General features: G+C 43.5%; 1 non-coding gene and 1 pseudogene across 1 annotated transcript; both read left to right on the plus strand.

Annotated features, from left to right (window-relative positions):
* LOC121576931 overlaps nt 1-22,108 on the plus strand; it is a 41,206-nt pseudogene that overhangs the window by 12,467 nt on the left and 6,631 nt on the right.
* On the plus strand, nt 3,427-3,496 carry trnag-gcc. Its single transcript has one exon. It is a non-coding gene; the product is annotated as a tRNA-Gly (tRNA).

Here is a 22,108-nt window from a genome sequence, read left to right on the forward strand (position 1 = left end):
TGCATTTTAATGAGGGAAATAAGTATTTGACCCCTCTGCAAAACATGACTTAGTACTTGGTGGCAAAACCTTTGTTGGCAATCACAGAGGTCAGACGTTTCTTGTAGTTGGCCACCAGGTTTACACACATCTCAGGAGGGATTTTGTCCCACTCCTCTTTGCAGATCTTCTCCAAGTCATTAAGGTTTTGAGGCTGACATTTGGCAACTCAATCCTTCAGCTCCCTCCACATATTTTCTATGGGATTAAGGTCTGGAGACTGGCTAGGTCACGCCAGGACCTTAATGTGCTTCTTCTTGAGCCACTCCTTTGTTGCCTTGGCTGTGTGTTTTGGGTCATTGTCATGCTGGAATACCCATCCACGACCCATTTTCAATTCCCTGGCTGAGGGAAGGAGGTTCTCACCCAAGATTTGACGTTACATGGCCCCGTCCATCGTCCCTTTGATGCGGTGAAGTTGTCCTGTCCCCTTAGCAGAAAAACACCCCCAAAGCATAATGTTTCCACCTCCATGTTTGACGGTGGGGATGGTGTTCTTGGGGTCATAGGCAGCATTCCTCCTCCTCCAAACACGGCGAGTTGAGTTGATGCCAAAGAGCTCCATTTTGGTCTCATCTGACCACAACACTTTCACCCAGTTCTCCTCTGAATCATTCAGATGTTCACTGGCAAACTTCAGACGGGCCTGCATATGTGCTTTCTTGAGCAGGGGGACCTTGCGGGCGATGCAGGATTTCAGTCCTTCTTGGTGACTATGGTCCCAGCTGCCTTGAGATCATTGACAAGATCCTCCTGTGTAGCTCTGGGCTGATTCCTCACCGTTCTCATGATCATTGCAACTCCACGAGGTGAGATCTTGCATGGAGCCACAGGCCGAGGGAGATTGACAGTTCTTTTGTGTTTCTTCCATTTGTGAATAATCGCACCAACTGTTGTCACCTTCTCACCAAGCTGCTTGGCGATGGTCTTGTAACCCATTCCAGCCTTGTGTAGGTCTACAATCTTGTCCCTTATACATCCTTGGAGAGCTCTTTGGTCTTGGCCATGGTGGAGAGTTTGGAATCTGATTGATTGCTTCTGTGGACAGGTGTCTTTTATACAGGTAACAAGCTGAGATTAGGAGCACTCCCTTTAAGAGTGTGCTCCTAATTTTACATTTACATTTTAGTCATTTAGCAGACGCTCTTATCCAGAGCGTCTTACAGTTAGTGAATAATATATATATTTTTATACTGGCCCCCCGTGGGAATCGAACCCACAACCCTGGCGTTGCAAACGCCATGCTCTATCAACTGAGCTACATCCCTGCCGGCCATTCCCTCCCCTACCCTGGACGACGCTGGGCCAATTGTGCGCCGCCCATGAGTCTCCCGGTCGCGGCCGGCTGCGACAGAGCCTGGATCCTAATCTCAGCTCATTACCTGTATAAAAGACACCTGGGAGCGAGAAATCTTTCTGATTGAGAGGGGGTCAAATACTTATTTCCCTCATTAAAATGCAAATCAATTTATAACATTTTTGACATGCGTTTTTTTGTTGTTATTCTGTCTCTCACTGTTCAAATAAACCTACCATTAAAATTATAGACTGATCATGTCTTTGTCAGTGGGCAAAGGTACAAAATCAGCAGGGGATCAAATACTTTTTTCTTCACTGTAGGTGCCCTTCTTTGCGAGTCATTGAAAAACCTCCCTGGTCTTTGTGGTTGAATCTGTGCTTGAAATGCACTGCTCGACTGAAGGACCTTACAGATAGTTGTATGTGTGGGGTACAGAGATGAGTTAGTCATTCAAAAATCATGTTTAACACTCTTATTGCACACAGTGAGTCCATGTGACTTAAGACATTGTTTTATTATCCTGAACTTATTTAGCCTTGCCATAACAAAGGTCTTGAATACTTATTGACTTTTCATTTTTAATTAATTTCTAATCATTTCTAAAAAACATAATACAATTGACATTATTGGATATTGTGTGTAGGCCAGTAAAAAAAAAATTGGGAGTGGCTCCTAATCCATGACCGGATCTTTTATTTCTGAGGCTCCGTATCCGTGAGTGTGCAAATTCTCATGGGAATTTGGGACATCAGTCAACATGCCTAAACCGGATTAGATGCAGCTAGTTAGATCAGAGTTAAATGCCAAAAAAGATGATATTCGCAAAGTCACTAAGCAAAACAAACAGACAACCAAAACCGCAATAGCCACTACAATGTCAAAACATGATTTTGTTAATGAGTTCAGTACCATTTGCATGATTCTTTGGACCCATGACTGATGTATCGTCATTAGCAAGCCAGAATTGGCTACTTAGCTAGCAAACTCTAGTCCAATACTATCCATGTGCATTTCTATGTATGCCTGACTCTCATACATACTTTCACATATCCTGCCCTATTTATCTGGGTATATTGGTTATTTGGTGTCTTTACATGTACTTATTTGCCCAACCGTTTATGGTTGAAAGTGCTTTTTGTAGAGATTGGAGCTAATAATATTCAGTCATACACCCAATAATATCCACATCTGTGGCCCTATCAAATTTGTCCTTGCTCGTAGCGTAGTTCTGTAGTACAGCTATCAAAATTGTGCCTCTGTTTTTAGACTGATAAGAATTGTATTTGACAAACTGTGTCTGTACTCAAACAGCATCTGGAGTGAATATAGCTTCATAAATGTGTAATATTTCACAACTGTGCCTCGAATGCCTTTCAATGTTTGGTTTATATAGTATTATCTGAAGGAGGAATCTCTAAAAAAGGTATTATGCATTGGCTGGGAATTGAACCCGGGCCACCCGGCTCACGTGCAGCAGGCGAGAATTCTACCACTGTACCACCCATGCTTAGATGAGTATCGGGTGTATCCTGCTCTTTTGAACGAGACCGAGAGCCACGTCACTAAGGGGTTGGCCAGAGAAGAGGGAGAGGGGAGGACTGCCTGGAGGAGAAAAGGTGAGGGAAGGGGGAGATGAGTCATTCTTCTCCTCCTGCTAAGGTGCTCTGAGCCATACCCTCCCTGCCTGCACATGTTTGCTCTGCCTCCCCCTCCCCCCGCCATCTAGGGTGAGTGAGGGGAAGTAGTGTATGAAGAATGCGCCATAAGCTGCCATCAGCCTGTAATCACATTAGGCTGCTGGTAACCCCCCCTTCTCCCTGACAATAGCAGGTCAACAGCAGGAGTATTTAAGGTACTCAAAGTCTGTGAGAGTCCAGGGTTCTGTTCTCAATGTACCTTTTGTTATACATGCTCATTCAGTCTGAGTCTCTGTGCTGAGAAAATCCGCCGTCCTGCTTTGACATACTCAGTCACTTGTTTGCTGTGCTCCTCCCCTTCACTCTGGTTGGTGGTCACTCTCAGGCTAGATTATTTTGTGGAATGAAGTTCCTTTTTAAGCCATAAGCAGGGAAATTCTAGCATGTAAAGCATTGGTGGTTCAGTGGTAGAATTCTCGCCTGCCACGCGGGAGGCCGGGTTCGATTCCCGGCCAATGCATGCATTTCCTTTTGCTCTGGTAGTGGATTTGAATAAATGGGTAACACATTTGGCATTGCTATGACTTGTACCGTGAACATTTTCAATAAAAGTTAGAATGCATTTTCTGTTTTAGCTTGTCCTCTGATGGTTTTCCACAATATTTACATTGAGGGGAAAAAAAGTATTTGATCCCCTGCTGATTTTGTATGTTTGCCCACTGACAAAGACATGATCAGTCTATAATTTTAATGGTAGGTTTATTTGAACAGTGAGAGACAGAATAACAACAACAAAATCCAGAAAAACGCATGTCAACAATGTTATAAATTGATTTGCATTTTAATGAGGGAAATAAGTATTTGACCCCTCTGCAAAACATGACTTAGTACTTGGTGGCAAAACCCTTATTGGCAATCAGAGGTCAGACGTTTCTTGTAGTTGGCCACCAGGTTTGCACACATCTCAGGAGGGATATTGTTCCACTCCTCTTTGCAGATCTTCTCCAAGTCATTAAGGTTTCGAGGCTGATATTTGGCAACTCGAACCTTCAGCTCCCTCCACAGATTTTCTATGGGATTAAGGTCTGGAGACTGGCTAGGCCACCCCAGGACCTTAATGTGCTTCTTCTTGAGCCACTCCTTTGTTGCCTTGGCTGTGTGTTTTGGGTCATTGTCATGCTGGAATACCCATCCACGACCCATTTTAAATACCCTGGCTGAGGGAAGGAGGTTCTCACCCAAGATTTGATGGTACATGGCGCCGTCCATCGTCCCTTTTGATGCGGTGAAGTTGTCCTGTCCCCTTAGCAGAAAAACACCCCCAAAGCATAATGTTTCCACCTCCGGTGGGGATGGTGTTCTTGGGGTCATTCTTGAGCAGGGGGACCTTGCGGGCGCTGCAGGATTTCAGTCCTTCACAGCGTAGTGTGTTACCAATTGTTTTCTTGGTGACTATGGTCCCAGCTGCCTTGAGATCATTGACAAGATCCTCCTGTGTAGTTCTGGGCTGATTCCTCACCGTTCTCATGATCATTGCAACTCCACGAGGTGAGATCTTGCATGGAGCCCCAGGCCGAGGGGAGATTGACAGTTCTTTTGTGTTTCTTCCATTTGCGAATAATCGCACCAACTGTTGTCACCTTCTCACCAAGCTGCTTGGCCATGGTCTTGTAGCCCATTCCAGCCTTGTGTAGGTCTACAATCTTGTCCCTGACATCCTTGGAGAGCTCTTTGGTCTTGGCCATGGTGGAGAGTTTGGAATCTGATTGCTTCTGTGGACAGGTGTCTTTTATACAGGTAACAAGCTGAGATTAGGAGCACTCCCTTTAAGAGTATGTATAAAAGACACCTGGGAGCCAGAAATCTTTCTGATTGAGAGGGGGTCAAATACTTATTTCCCTAATTTAAAATGCAAATCAATTTATAACATTTTTGACATGTGTTTTTCTGGATTTTGTTGTTGTTATTGTCTCTCACTGTTCAAATAAACCTACCATTACAATTATAGACTGATCAGTTCTTTGTCAGTGGGCAAACGTACAAAATCAGCAGGGGATCAAATACTTTTTTCCCCTCACTGTATAGGCTACAGTAAATACATTGCTCTCGATCATTCAATGCGATCACTGGCAACAATCAATTTATAATTTACACCTAGTGGTGCACACAGTATTAACATTGGCTACTATTTAGCTTGAAAGGGTTTTCTGATGGCTATGACTCTAAACAACCTCTGTTTGATTTCAGATATGCTCAACGCGTCGCAGGAGTCTGTGGGTTTCAGCAACATCTGCTTCTTTACTCCCACAAGGTAAGTGCTGAGTGATGTGAATTGTGCAGTTAGTAATTAGCAGAGGTGTGGACTCGTCACATGACTTGGACTCTAGTCTGACTCGAGTCACAAATTTGATGACTTGAGGCTCGACTTGATAAATAAAATGACTTGACTTGCAGCCTCAACTCGGGACTCGACTTTGACTTGAAATTTTCTAGCCAGGTTTTGTCACTCATTTTGTGGCTCTCCACACAGCCAGACAGTAGCCGCAGCATCGACTTGCAAACAAATAAAAATATTACGTGCAACCGATTGGCTAGTGAAACGAACACTCAGCCCCTCTGATTGGATCAGCGAACTGTCAACACCGGTTAAGTGAGCTAGCACAGTGGTTTTCAAAGTGAGGTTTGAACTGAATGGAAAAAAATACATATTTATTATACATTTTAATAGGCTACGTATAGCCTACATTTTGTATTTTATATATATTTGCCTATTTATTTACGACCTCAGAGACATCAAACATGCAACAGGACGCTATACATTTTAGTAATTTAGCAGACACTCTTATCCTGAGTGACTTACAGGAGCAATTAAGGTTAAATGTCTTACTCAATGGCACATCAACAGATTGTTCATCTAGTTGGCTCGGGATTCAAACCAACGACCTTCCGGTTACTGGCCCAACGCTCTTAACCACTAGGCTACCTGCCAAGGTGGAATCCTATTACACCGGCTCCTCGGATGTGTCAGGGCTTGCAGAAGATAACGGATTACCAAGGGATACCCATCCGTGAGGTGACTCAGAACTCCCAAACGAGCTAAATGCCTTTTTACAGTGAGGTAAAAAAGTATTTGATCCCCTGCTGATTTTGTACGTTTGCCCACTGACAAAGAAATGATCAGTCTATAATTTTAATGGTAGGTTTATTTGAACAGTGAGAGACAGAAGAACAACAAAAAAAATCCAGAAAAACGCATGTCAGAAATGTTATAAATTGATTTGCCTTTTAATGAGGGAAATAAGTATTTGACCCCCTCTCAATCAGAAAGATTTCTGGCTCCCAGGTGTCTTTTATACAGGTAACGAGCTGAGATTAGGAGCACACTCTTAAAGGGAGTGCTACTAATCTCAGCTTGTTACCTGTATAAAAGACACCTGTCCACAGAAGCAATCAATCAATCAGATTCCAAACTCTCCACCATGGCCAAGACCAAAGAGCTCTCCAAGGATGTCAGGGACAAGATTGTAGACCTACAAAAGGCTGGAATGGGCTACAAGACCATCGCCAAGCAGCTTGGTGAGAAGGTGACAACATTTGGTGCGATTATTCGCAAATGGAAGAAACACAAAATACCTGTCAATCTCCCTCGGCCTGGGGCTCCATGCAAGATCTCACCTCGTGGAGTTGCAATGATCATGAGAACGGTGAGGAATCAGCCCAGAACTACACAGGAGGATCTTGTCAATGATCTCAAGGCAGCTGGACCATAGTCACCAAGAAAACAATTGGTAACACACTACGCCGTGAAGGACTGAAATCCTGCAGCGCCCGCAAGGTCCCCCTGCTCAAGAAAGCACATATACAGGGCCGTCTGAAGTTTGCCAATGAACATCTGAATGATTCAGAGGAGAACTGGATGAAAGTGTTGTGGTCAGATGAGACCAAAATCGAGCTCTTTGGCTTCAACTCAACTCGCCGTGTTTGGAGGAGGAGGAATGCTGCCTATGACTCCAAGAACACCATCCCCACTGTAAAACATGGAGGTGAAAACATTATGCTTTGGGGGTGTTTTTTCTGCTAAGGGGACAGGACAACTTCACCGCATCAAAGGGACGATGGACGGGGCCTTGTACCGTCAAATCTTGTGTGAGAACCACCTCCCCTCAGCCAGGTCATTGAAAATGGGTCGTGGATGGGTATTCCAGCATGACAATGACCCAAAACACATGGCCAAGGCAACAAAGGAGTGGCTCAAGAATAAGCACATTAAGGTCCTGGATTGGCCTAGCCAGTCTCCAGACCGTAATCCCATAGAAAACCTGTTGCGGGAGCTGAAGGTTGGAGTTGCCAAACGTCAGCCTCGAAACCTTAATGACTTGGAGAAGATCTGCAAAGAGGAGTGGGACAAAATCCCTCCTGAGATGTGTGCAAACCTGGTGGCCAACTACAAGAAACGTCTGACCGCTGTGATTGCCAACAAGGGTTTTGCCACCAAGTCATGTTTTGCAGAGGGGTCAAATACTTATTTCCCTCATTTAAAATGCAAATCAATGTATAACATTTTGATATGTGTTGTTCTGGATTTTGTTGTTGTTATTCTGTCTCTCACTGTTCAAATAAACCTAGGATCAAATACTTTTTCCCTCACTGTGTGTGTATATACACTGCTCAAAAAAATTAAGGGAACACTAAAATAAGACATCCTAGATCTGAATGAATGAAATAATCTTATTAAATACTTTTCTTTACATAGTTGAATGTGCTGACAACAAAATGACAAAAAAATTATCAATGGAAATCAAATTTATCAACCCATGGAGGTCTGGATTTGGAGTCACCCTCAAAATTAAAGTGGAAAACCACACTACAGGCTGATCCAACTTTGATGTAATGTCCTTAAAACAAGTCAAAATGAGGCTCAGTAGTGTGTGTGGCCTCCACGTGCCTGTATGACCTCGCTACAACGCCTGGGCATGCTCCTGATGAGGTGGCGGATGGTCTCCTGAGGGATTTCCTCCCAGACCTGGACTAAAGCATCCGCCAACTCCTGGACAGTCTGTGGTGCAACGTGGCGTTGGTGGATGGAGCGAGACATGATGTCCCAGATGTGCACTGTTGGATTCAGGTCTGGGGAACGGGCGGGCCAGTCCATAGCATCAATGCCTTCCTCTTGCAGGAACTGCTGACACACTCCAGCCACATGAGGTCTAGCATTGTCTTGCATTAGGAGGAACCCAGGGCCAACCGCACCAGCATATGGTCTCACAAGGGGTCTGAGGATCTCATCTCGGTACCTAATGGCAGTCAGGCTACCTCTGGCGAGCACATGGAGGGCTGTGCGGCCCCCCAAAGAAATGCCACCCCACACCATGACTGACTCACCGCCAAACCGGTCATGCTGGAGGATGTTGCAGGCAGCAGAACGTTCTCCACAGCGTCTCCAGACTCTGTCACATGTGCTCAGTGTGAACCTGCTTTCATCTGTGAAGAGCACAGGGCGCCAGTGGCGAATTTGCCAATCTTGGTGTTCTCTGGCAAATGCCAACGTCCTGCACGGTGTTGGGCTGTAAGCACAACCCCCACCTGTGGGACGTCGGGCCCTCATACCACCCTCATGGAGTCTGTTTCTGACCGTTTGAGCAGACACATGCACATTTGTGGCCTGCTGGAGGTCATTTTGCAGGGCTCTGGCAGTGCTCCTCCTGCTCCTCCTTGCACAAAGGCGGAGGTAGCAGTCCTGCTGCTGGGTTGTTGCCCTCCTACGGCCTCCTCCACGTCTCCTGATGTACTGGCCTGTCTCCTGGTAGCGCCTCCATGCTCTGGACACTACGCTGACAGACACAGCAAACCTTCTTGCCACAGCTCGCATTGATGTGCCATCCTGGATGAGCTGCACTACCTGAGCCACTTGTGTGGGTTGTAGACTCCGTCTCATGCTACCACTAGAGTGAAAGCACCTCCAGCATTCAAAAGTGACCAAAACATCAGCCAGGAAGCATAGGAACTGAGAAGTGGTCTGTGGTCACCACCTGCAGAACCACTCCTTTATTGGGGGTGTCTTGCTAATTGCCTATAATTTCCACCTGTTGTCTATTCCTTTTGCACAACATCATGTGAAATGTATTGTCAATCAGTGTTGCTTCCTAAGTGGACAGTTTGATTTCACAGAAGTGTGATTGACTTGTAGTTACATTGTGTTGTTTAAGTGTTCCCTACATTTTTTTGAGCAGTGTATATAAATAAATAAACAAAAACATGGGGGATTGGAATTGATGCAGACAATTACATTGATGGAAGTTACAATCTATCTGCAATATTAAGCTGATCTACCCCCTTAAAAAAATCTGGCCCCTGGCTGGGCAACTCAAGGACATTCAGAGACTTGTCCCGAAGCCACTCCTGCGTTGCTTTGGCTGTGTGCTTAGGGTCGTTGTCCTGTTAGACTGGGGGCGACGGTTCACCTTCCGAGGTCCTGAGTGCTCTGGAGCAGGTTTTCATCAAGGATCTCTCTGTACTTTGCTCTGTTCATCTTTCCCTCGATCCTGACAAGTCTCCCAGTCCCTGCCGCTGAAAAACATCCCCACAGCATGATGCTGCCACCACCATGATTCACTGTCGTTATGGTGCAAGGTTTCCTCCAGACATGACACTTGGCATTCAGGCCAAAAGAGTTCAATCTTGGTTTCATCAGACCAGAGAATCTAGTTTCTCAAGGTCTGAGAGTCTTTAGGTGCCTTTTGGCAAACTCCAAGCGGGCTGTAATGTGCCTTTTACTGAGGAGTGGCTTCCGTCTGGCCACTCTACCATAAAGGCCTGATTGGTGGAGTGCTGCAGAGATGGTTGTCCTTCTGGAAGGTTCTCCCATCTCCACAGAGGAACTCTGGAGATCTGTCAGTGACCATCGGGTTCTTGGTCACCTCTCTGACCAAGGCCCTTCTCTCCCCTATTGCTCAGTTTAGCCGGGTGGCCAGCTCTAGGAAGAGTCTTGGTGGTTCCAAACTTCTTCCATTTAAGAATGATGGAGGCCACTGTGTTCTTAGGGACCTTCAATGCTGCAGATATATTTTGGTGCCCTTCCCCAGATCTGTGCCTCGACACAATCCTGTCTGAGCTCTACGGACAATTCCTTCAACCTCATGGCTTGGTTTTTGCTCTGACATGCACTGTTAATTGTGGGACCTTATATAGACAGGTGTGTGCCTTTCCAAATCATGTCCAATCAATTGAATTTACCACAGGTGGACTCCAAGTTGTAGAAACATCTCAAAGATGATCAATGGAAACAGGATGCACCTGAGCTCCATTTCGAGTCTCATAGCAAAAGGTTCTGAATACCGGTTCGCTTTGTCATTATGGGGTATTGTGTGTAGATTGAGGGGGAAAAAAGTAATTTAATCAATTTTAAAATGACGCTGTAACGTAACAAAATGTGGAAAAAAATCTAGGGGTCTGAATAACTTCCGAATGCAGTACCAGTCAAAGCGTTTGGACACCTACTCATTCAAGGGTTTTTCTTTATTTTTACAATTTTCTACATAATGCCAAGAGTGTGCAAAGCTGTCATCAAGACAAAGGGTGGCTATTTGAAAGATCTCAAATATAAAATATATTTTGATATGTTTACCTCTTTATTTGGTTACAACATGATTCCATATGTGTTATTTCATAGTTTTGATGTCGTCACTATTATTCTAAAATGTAGAAAACAGTAAAAAATATAAAGAAAAACCCTGTAATGAGTAGGCGTGTTCAAACTTTTGACTGGTACTGTGTATCTATGTATCTATCTATAATTTATCTTAATTTTTGTATTTTATTCCTCTTATGAATTGTGACTTGACTTGCTCTTAGAATGCGCGACTTGCACTTGACTCGAGACTCTGCCTGTTCGACTTGGAATTCGACGTGAGACTCGGACATTGAGACTTGCTTGTGACTCGAATAATAGTGACTTGGTCCCACGTCTGGTAATTAGACATTTGATCAGTTTCATCAATTCATATTTCAATTTGTTAGTTTCTCAAAGTGCTGTTTGATTGTCAGACTGCCCTCCGCAGCTGTATTAGTTGTAAATGGTTAATCTGGTGAGAGATTATTTAACAAAATATGTATTTGTATTTCAAATGTATACCTTCCCTGTCGGCATCCCAATATTCACTGGCAGCATGTTCAGAATGAATGCAGATGTCCTAGAAAAGAAATCCAGATTGGTCTTAATAATAGTAATATATGCCATTTAGCAGACGCTTTTATCTGAAGTGACTTAGTCATGCGTTCATAAATTTTATGTATGGGTGGCCATGGCAACTGGCTGGAATGATTTCCTTTGCTCTGTATGCCCCCACTTGGGGGCCTGCATTTAGCATTCATATATGATTAACCACAAGTTAGCCTTCTCTTCCCTATGAGACCTCGTAAGAAGTTCCAAAGACCCATGTTCTGCTCCACTGTGTCCACGGTGACACCCCACCCTGGCCTGAAGAGTACCACAGTCCACCTCCAACTCTCCAAGTACTTAGACAACCCTTAGGATGTACTCTATAAAACCCTTAGGATGTATCCCATACAACCCATCACATATTCAGTCAGGTCCATAATTATTGGCACCCTTGATAAAGATGAGAAAAAATACTGTATAAAATAAATTATATAAATACTGAGCTATATTGGATGCTCAAAAACATTTGGGAAATTATTACGTCCAGATGACATGAGCTTTCTGACCATGCATACCAGTGGTGTGTTTGGTGTTGAAAAACAGAAGCATATGTGACTTGTTTCAGGAAACTAGGCGTATGTCGCACGTCACTAGTTCACAGGAGAGGCATTTGAACTTAAACGTATTTTTTTTATCAATGTGTTTTTTGGCAGAAATGCCTTCTGGAACGTGAACTTTCATGTTCCTTAATAACAAACTTGTATGCCGTCTCTAAATACGAATACAATTGTTAAATAATGAGCCTAGTTGGTTTAGCCACGGAAAAAGACAGGAACCTTCCTGCTAGCCATGATTGGATGAGATAATGGATGGGCTTGACATGCCGAGAGATGAGTTCGGATTGGTCTGCCATGTAGCATGCTTCTGTCTATAACATGAGCTGCTCAGTATGTGTAGGTAATCCTTTCTAACGCTGCTTTTTTGAAAGATATCACGAAAACCTGCAAAAGTGTTGCAAATGCTCCACTTTCTGGAGGACCGAATTTTGAAATCAGTGGAATGCCCGGTGGAAGCAGAGTATGATAGCTAAGGAGATGGAGAAAATTCTGGCGTTTGATTGCAAATATGCGGAGTGAGTCAAAGACAACACACAGAAGGCTGTTGTATAAAAACACTGGATTACGTCTTCAAACTAAGGGCAACCATGTATATGGCTAAGAGAGTCTAGCTAGCAACATGTCAGTCGTTTTCATAGCAAGTTAAAGCGTACTGTTAGCTAGCTAGTTAATGTTAGCTGGCTGGCTTGTTTAGGTCAACGACATCATGAACTTTACCAAGTACCAGGACATTTTAGGCAAACTCCTGGTTGCCTCTGCCAGGAGGCTGAAACTTGGCCGCAAGTGGATCTTCCAGCAAGACAATAACCCCCAAACACTAATCGAAATTCACAAATAAATTGTTAATTGACCACAAAATTAACATTTTGCAATGACCATCTCAGTCTCTGGACTTGAACCCCATTGAAAACTTGTGGTTTGAATTGAAGAGGGCAGTCCATAAGAGCAGACAAAGGATATCAAGGATCTGGAAAGATTCTGTATGGAGGAATGGTCTAATGATCCCTCCCAACGTGTTCTCCAATCTCATAAAACATTTTAGAAGGAGAGGGTGCTAGAGTATTGAAAATCGTGGTGCCAATAATTTTGACTGATCTTTTTGAGATTTTGTATTATTATTACTTGTTTGACCAAATCTCTGCGCATTTATGTAATTATTAAATATAATTTCACAATTATTTTGAGCATACAATATAGCTAATTTTTATTTGTCTTTTTTTCTCATCTTCATCAAGGGTGCCAATAATTATGGACCTGACTGTATTTATTATTATTGACCCTTAGATTAGTGGTGTACTCCATTCAACCTCTAAAATATGGTGTCCTACTCCATACAATGCTTAGATTACAGCAAAGCCCTGAGTGCAACCTTTAGTGACGTACTGCTCCTTGCAACCCTTGTTATGCATGAAACACACCGAGAATCTCACTGCCGATAGGTTCTTATCACAGTGGGAGGCCGTTCTTTCTCTTGCTAGAACAAAAACTGTACCATCTGTGCGATGAACCTGCCGTTTCTACTTGTAAAATCGCAATGCTCGTCAGTAGCCAACAACTTGACTTTGAGCCAATCACCGAGCACGAACACCCACGTGGGGGAGGCAACAGGAGAGACAACAAAAATGAAAAAATAGGGAATTTTCTCCGTACATCCACGTTTAAATGTCATGAGCCAGTCAACTTCAAATGCAATGTAGTATAAGGGATGGTAGTTAGCTAAGTGCACAGACTAAGTGCACACAACACTAAATACTTCCTCTAAGCTAGCTAACCACTGTAGCTAGTATTGATATTATAATTACATCACAATGGATTAGTTTCCATGAAACAGCTACCTGTGTTAGCTGCTGAGTTAGTGTAGTGTCCTTGGCTAGCTAGATAGCCATGTTGCGCTAGCTAGCGAATATGCTAACGTTAGCTAGCCAGCTACATGTTTGGCTATGGGCATGGCACTGGCAGTATGAAATTATGGAGAGTGAATTCAATTGTTTTTTTGTCATCTTGCTAGGTAGGTTTCTATCTGTGGCCATCTGTCTAGTATCAACAAGGGCTGTCTACAAAATAGTAACATTTGTGCAGCTAGCTAGCTAACGTTGGAATCTAGATCATAAACTAAGCAACACATGGACATGCATGCTGTTCCAACACAAAAGAGATGAACTGCCGACCCTGTTTAGAGGTGCCAAGTACTGTCGGCAGGCAAACGTTTGACAATCCTACCTGTTTGTCTGAGCTATTGGATTACTTACAGTGAAGCCTTCCTGTTATTAATTAGACCAGATGTCACTGTTTTGCATGGAGACGAAATGTCATGCTTGTGTCTGGCCCCGTGACTGGTGCCATGTATTCGCAAAATCTTCAAAGCTATTGTCATTTGTCTAATCCTTGACATAATACACTTAATAAATTCTCACATGAAAACATTGTATCCTCTTTTCCACTTTGGCAAGTCACTTCTACAACACTGATAGTTTGACTTTTTTTGTGAGTATAGTATACTGAACAAAAATATAAACGCAACATGCAACAATTTCAACTAATTTACTGAGTTACCGTTCATGTAAGGAAATCAGTCAACTGAAATAAATTTGTTAGGCCCTAATCTATGGATTTCACATGACTGGGCAGGGGCGCAGCCATGGGTGGGGCCTGGGAGGGCATAGGCCCACCCACTAGGGAGCAAGGCCAAGCCAATCAGAATTAGTTTTTCCCCACAAAAGGGCTTTATTACAGACAAATACTCCTCAGTTTCATCAGCTGTCCGGGTGGCTGGTCTCAGACGATACCGTAGGTGAAGAAGCCGGATGTGGTTCTGGGCTGGCGTGGTTACATGTGGTCTGCGGTTGTGAGGCTGTTTGGACGTACTGCCAAATTCTCTAAAATGGTAGAAATTAACATTCAATTCTCTGGCAACAGCTCTGTTGGACATTCCTGCAGTCAGCATGCCAATTGCACGCTCCCTCAACTTGAGACATCTGTGGCATTGTGTTAGTGGCCTTTTATTTTCCCCAGCACAAGGTGCACCTGTTTAATGATCATTGATATGCCACACCTGACAGGTGGATGGAATATCTTAGCAAAAGAGAAATGCTCACTAACAGGGATATAAACTAATTTGTGCACAAGATTTGAGAGAAATAAGCTTTTTGTGTGAATGGAAAATTTTATGGGATCTTTTTATTTCAGTGCATGAAACATGGCACCATCACTGTACATGTTGCGTTGATATTTTTGTTAAGTATAGAAGTGCCAAAAAAGTTGTGCATGCATTGGCCGGGAATCGAACCCGGGCCTCCCGCGTGGCAGGCGAGAATTCTTTGGCTAAAGTGCCTTAAAGCGTTTCCCATTCATTCCCTATGGTAAGTGCTAAACCACTACGGATGCAATATATGTATGGCCACGTATGCCCTCCGAGGCGCTGTGGCAGGTTTTACGCAAGGGGTGGCGAAGTAATAGCCGAGTTACAACGAACCACAACAACACCCGGGAACAACTCATCTGAGCCTTAGTTACTTTTTCTGATTCGTGAATTTCTTTTACATTTCAGCATTTGATCCGAGCATTTTTACGTTTTGTTACATTAGCGGTTTTAGCTACGTCAGACACACAACAGCTTCTAATTCGTAAGGACTGCCAAAGGTAAGTCGTGTTTTTACATACAAAACCATGAGTTCTTTATCATCGATTGTCTTTTTTTTATTTGTCTTCGGATCTTTTAATAATGCAATAATAGTAAATACAGCGGATATTCAGGTAATTTTGTTAGAACGTAATCTGGATGAAACGTGGACTTGTGGAAACTATACTTTCTCATATATATTTGTAAGTATTATAGTATTATAGCGCGATCTAAATAAACACGTATTCTATGTTTTCACGAATTATACAATGTGAATGCGTTCACTAATAAGTCCCACTTAAACGGTGTAGCTATTTCTGTATAGATATTACAGAATAGTCTGAAAGCTATAGTTCATAATAAAGTTAATTACAAGATTGTTAATTGTTGCATTACTATTGCAAGTGTTGTCCAGTGTATATGTTGGGAGGGGGTATTGGTTTTGTCCAGATGAGGTTGTGTATATTTGGGGATTGGTTATAGATCTGTATAGTTGAAGGTTGTGTGTGTATATTATTACATTGTACTGTATAATTAGTACATTAGCCTCAAAGGTATCATTAAAAATAATTAAATAATTAATTTTGTTTACTCTTTGCTTCATCATTTAGATTAACATATCACACCCAGGCCTTCGGATTGTTTTTCCCCTGGCAAGGTCCAAGTTACCTTTCGGAGAGCGCGTTAGGTTACCTTCTACAAGTCCCCTCTGATGCCAAGAAGATCAAAGACAACCCTTCTATGCAGGACAAGTCTGCTCCTCTGAAGGAAGAGGTTGTCAGGAACTCTGCCATCAGCGTTGTCTTACAAAGAGATGTGTCAGATAAAGCTGAGGTGTGGGGGAGTACATACTACAGTTTGGGAAGTACAGAGGCAAGTCCTTCCAGGTGGCTGCTGGAAAATGATGTTGGATTACACTATGTACCTCATCAAAAAATTTGGAAAAAGAAAAAGAGGCAGGCCATTTCAGTACAGAGGGGAGCAGCGAAAATCAGTTTGCAGTCCTTTTTGGAATATGCCATGAGCTTCAAAGATATTGAGGAGCTTTCCAAAGTTTGAGTCTCACAAACGAATTCTCCTGCTGTGACCTCAGATTGTGACACTCTGGTTTGGCTTTGGTAATCGGGCCAAAAGTACATGGGGAGAAATATGGGAGAGCAGAGCTGCTGGAGTGCAGCTTTCTTCATTATGTCAAGGAAATGTGGTACAGGTTCAAAAATGCACAAACTGCTAGCAGTACCTGCTAATGAAAAAAGAGTCATTGCCATCAACCGTTACATCACCAGCCTCTACTGCAACTCCTTACTCCCAAGGTATGTCAAAAGTAAACACAAATCATCTGAAAAAATATTGCTCGTGGCATCATATATCTTTTTTTGGTTTTCATTATGTTTTATTGCATAGCAATGGATGAATGAAGTTTTCCTGGAGAAAGCTATACTGAGTATTTCACCTTCCAAAATCCAGACCATGCTCTGAGTTAAGCATGTTTTCTATGTATTTTTTAAACACATAACCATTTTACTGAGTTTCCATTTGAGTTAGGAATGTAAGGATTATTCAACAAATAGTTGTGCTACATTTGTGAGGAATTATTGTCACTTATTTTCTAGCTATTTTGACAACTACATTAACTATTGTGTATCGTTGCTGCTTTAGGCAAAATTACTTCAAATCTACTCATTGCTTAAACTGTAATGTAACTGCTTGCAACCAAGATCATGTGTGTGTATGTTAAACTTTTATTTCAGATTCACCAGCATCAGCAGCTGTAGGAGCACCATCTGTGTCTACTGGCAGAGGGTTTTCTCCATCAGTTTGGCAGGACTATTCACTTGAATTATTCTGCCTAACAATATACCTTAGTTATTATTTTGGCCTTGTTCTGGCTTTGTTCTGGCTATGTTCTGGCCATGTTTCTAATTGTTATTTTGCTTGTGTTCTACTAACAAAATCAAAAGGACATGTTCATGACAACATGTCCATCAAAACCTCCGTCTCCATGAGGTAAGTGTTCATTTGAGTTCCCTTTTTGCATGTCCTCTGAATTTCTGTGCATGTGCATGTATGATATATTTAGTCTACAAGGTCATTCAATTGGCTGTATTTGTGAAATAAGTGTACTATAAGTAAGTAATCACTGTAGTCTACATGTTGATTTTTTACCTTTTTGGTATTTGTGATTCCAGCACCAACACACCCTGCCACGTCAGCCTGGGCCGCCAGCACCAACACGCCCTGCATCTCAGCCTGTGCCACCAGCATCAACACGCCCTGCATCTCCAGCCTGTGCCACCAGCATCCTTCGCCCCACTGCATCTCAGCCTGTGCCACCAGCATCAACACGCCCTCATCTCAGCCTGTGCCACCACATCAGCACAGCCCCTGACATCTCAGCCTGTGCCGCCAGCATCAGCACGCCCTGGATTTCCACCCTCACTTCCACTGCCCAGATATGACCAAGAAATGATTCACTGGAACTGCTCTCCAACAGCAAAAGGTATGGATGAAGATGGAGCTGGAAGCCATGGGACTGTGGGGGAAGTCCCACCTGTGAGGCACCTTACTAACTCTGTCTCTTTGTGGCGTCTACCACCTCAGCCTGAGCTCATTGAGACTGCCTGTGGGCTTCCATCCCCCAAATATTTCCAGCTACATCCTCATTCTTCATCTGGAAACCAGAGAATGACAGCATCATGGGAAGGCTGGAAACAATTATGTTCTCCCATGTCTTCACAGTCGCTCTCGACCACAGATAACTTCATCAGGTGTAGGAAGGCCTCGAGTGGTTGTTGGCATTGTCAATCAATATTACTTGTTTGCATCTCGGCTTTGCTGCAAAGCATGCAAAAGGAGTTGGTTTGCTGACAATCCTCTGTGGCTGGCAAAGCTCCCTAAAAGGTATACCAACATGTTGCCAGCCCTCCTTACCTACAAGAAAGCGATCTGTAAATCTGTGGTAGATGAATTAAGACCGCACTCCAAAAATCCCCAAATGACATGGCCAATCAGCTGATGGAGATGATGCACCTAAAGTATGAAAGAGCAAACCTGGCCTACCTGCTAAGTGTGCAGAACATCAAAGGATGCTGAGGCAGGGTTGTATGGTCAGAGCACCCATCACGCAAATACCTGAGGAGGGACAGTACACCTGCTGCATTTGGGGGTATGAAGACACAGGCGGCTGGTGTGGAATGTCTGTGTCGTCATATTACCTTACAGACTGTCTTCTGCAGGAGTTTCAGAGGCAGGAGCCATCAATCACGCCCAGCTCTTACAGGGCACATTTGGACAGGTGTTGAGATCCGACCACACCCGGAAGATTGCCCAGGAAAGTCACTCTTACATCAGGCACAATGTCATCTTATGCTGTGATGAACGAGAACTGGATGATCATCTCTTGGGTGATGGTGCAGTCCGAGTGAAAGGTCTTTGGAGCCCATGTATGAAGGTCTGGCCACACGCTACACTGCTGCTGGAATTGAAAAGGCCAATTACCATTGGGTGGAAGGTATTTATTATATAATTTGTTTAACAATTGTATAAGCCTTTTCAGCTTACATATGTTATTTAATGATATTAATAATTTCATTTAAATCTCAAATAGGGAAGAAAATTCATATATATTTAATCATGTAACTTTTTTTTAATCCTCTTCTATTTCTGGACATTGTTATGTTTCTTTGTACATAGACTGCCTGTGCAGCCTTCAGGGTCCAGAATTCTCATCCAGCTGAGCACCTTTTTGAGGGAAGCCTGGAGGACTACAGAGGCTACTGTTGTGCAGAGGTGACATCCAGGGGACTTGACCAACATCTGTGCTTCGAGGTCAAAGTTTAATGAGTTCATCTCTGTAAAGCTGGACTTGTTCCACTGTATGAGACGATTCTGCCCGAGTGTGTCTCAGAGCATCATTCCTTATACAGCTCTTTCCTGTTAGTTCCTCTCGGCTGCCTTCACAATTGTGGATCAGCAGGATCTGAAGAGACTGAAGGGGGCCTATGTCTTCCTGTGGGATCGTGCCAGCAAATCCAGCAAAGCAGCATATCCGGGAGCCCACTGCAGGACAAAGATCCCTCAGCCACGAGAGCTTGTGAAGAGAGTGGAAGAAGTTCTCCTTCACTTCCACCTGTTAAAAGATGTAAATGACATCCCTCTCTTCAAACCGTCCATGCTGAAAGCCTGGAGGATCCAGCGAGTCCACATGCTGAGGGGCTGTCTCAGTTGACCCAGAGCGGGAGGATGGGATTCTGTGCAGATACGGTGGCACGCTGCAACTCATACCATGTCCAGGAGTGAAGGGGCATCTGTGCCCGTGTGGATTCCAATCAAGAGGCACTTCACAGCAAGAGGGCTACCACTTCCACCAGGCTCAGTGGGTGACTGGGAACAAAGTCTCCCCAGAGTTATTTCAGGCCCAGGGTATGACTGGTGTGGCACGCTGGAATTTCCAGAGATTGGTGGATCTCAAACAGCCGGGTGTGGTTTTGCCTGCAGTGTTTGACCCACTACTGATCACAGACTTGAACATGGCACCTCTGTGAATGTGAGGGGGAGCGCCAAATATCCAGCACTACAAGTCTCCAACAGGGACACGGGGAGAGAGGTTTGGACTCGAGTACGTTGAGCAAAGAGTGCCGTGCTGTTCCTCTCGACTGGGAAAAGCACAGATCTCAGAAGAGGACAGACATATCCGTATTCCTAACCCCTCTCCCTGTTGAGAAATGTCAACCCTCAGCAACACAGCTGCCGCCGACTGTCCAGATTTCCGATTCTGCAGCTCCTGCTACTGAGGCTTTGAAGAGAGAAAGCACTGAGGAGCCCCCAGATGGACATAGGTAATTCAGAATAATACCACAAACATAGGCATATCTCTCTCACACTAACTCAGTCACCCACGCACCTAAATATGCTTGCAGACACATGCATTCTGCATAATTACTTTCACTGAAGAACTGTTCCTCTCTTTCAGATCTGCCCTGCACACCTCCACTGCCTATGACCGCCTCACCAAGAAGTGCACCTGCAGGGGGCCTATCAAGACTGGTGGCCGGGTGCTTTGTGTTGGACCACAACCGGTGGCCTGGCCCAATGAGGGTGGCTATTGATGGTCTGCTTGCCAGGCATCATGGACAAAGGACATGCTGAAACTGGTGGACTTTGTCTATGCTTCCATGGTGCAAAGTTCATGTGCAGACCCCAACAGCCTGCTTCACCCCAACCACCAAACACCACATTGGAAGTATATTAAACACCTGGCCAAATTAAAAAACACCAGTTCCTCCCTTAACACCAGTCCTGAAAAGCTCTTGGAGGGCCAACAACTGTGGCAGCACTTAACCATGGGTAGTGACACAACCTGTGTCCCCGTAACAGCACTCCCACCTGCAGGTTGTGAACCCACCCGCACTGCCCACACAAAATGCTCCTCTTACTGAAGCTGCCATAGAGAAAATTGTTTTGGGACTGATGGAAAAGCTAACAACTAGTCAAAACAACAACAGCAGCAAAAGAAAAAAAATGACAAAAACCTGCCTTTCCATGATGGCCAACCCAAGTCCCGTTACATGAATGATGGCTCCTCAATTCATTATTTTTTATCAGAGTGGGCATATTAGGTACTTCTACTGCTCCACAAAAGTATTTAAAACATATGGAGCAGAGGGCCTCACAAACCCCAAAATGTCTTTTGAGGATTTCATGTCAACACCCTTCTTTCAACAAGAACTGGATCCATAAAACAGAAAGTGGAACAACAGAAGGACAAACAAAAGAAGAAGTCAGCAGATGTGGTACCCTCTGGCCGTTTGTGCAGGTTCTGCCATTTGGAACTAAAACAGGGGCCTAATAGTCCTCACATTCACACAGGGTTCCCCCCGGAGTGGCAGGGAAATATATTTATTGTCCTGCCAAGCTGTTCTCCCTCTACCAGGCCAAGGGTATGGAGAAAGAAATGACCTGGAAGGAGTTCCAGCATCTGCTTTTTATCGTGATGAAAAGAAAAGATGGATGGATGAAAAGAGGGAAATGTTGATTTACACACACACACACACATCCACACACACACACACACACACAAACAAACAAAATGGCCATAATCTTTTAATAAAACAATTTTGAAGTTCAATACAATTCTCTTGCCTTTAATTCATGTTTACATATTGAACATACTGTACATGAAGTCAGACAGGGTTGCTTATAATTACATTTGTGGCACAAGGTACATGAAAAATCAACTGACAGAAAGGTTTGGTTTGTGTAACCCTAAATCTAAGTTAAGATTGGCAAGGGTCAAAGGCTGGTCTGTGCATTCAGTCGACTGCAGGGCTGAAGAAGGTTTTTACCAGGTCATCGGATGAAGTACTTTTGTTTCCTCAACAGGTAGGGCTGATAAGTAAGAATAATCCACTGCAATCTTTAGCTGAAAGGAAAATCTTATGGTAGAATATGTGCAGTACATAAATGTGTTAATTATTTTGAAAGGTGTTATCTTTAAATTAATTTCACATCAGCATAAATGAATGAAGTAATTTGGTCTTTAAAATAACACTTTCCACAAAAGCAGAAAATCCCATTACAAAATACTATTATTTTAATACACTGGATATAAACTAGTACACCTGAAATAAGATGGGGAATGTATAATATTTTGAATACATTTGGGTATATTATCAATGTTCTGAAATATTATTCATCAATCATATGTTATCAGTATACAAAAATAGCAAGTAAAAAGTG

The sequence above is a fragment of the Coregonus clupeaformis genome, chromosome 11 (assembly GCF_020615455.1).
Source record: "Coregonus clupeaformis isolate EN_2021a chromosome 11, ASM2061545v1, whole genome shotgun sequence".
NCBI lineage: Eukaryota > Metazoa > Chordata > Actinopteri > Salmoniformes > Salmonidae > Coregonus > Coregonus clupeaformis.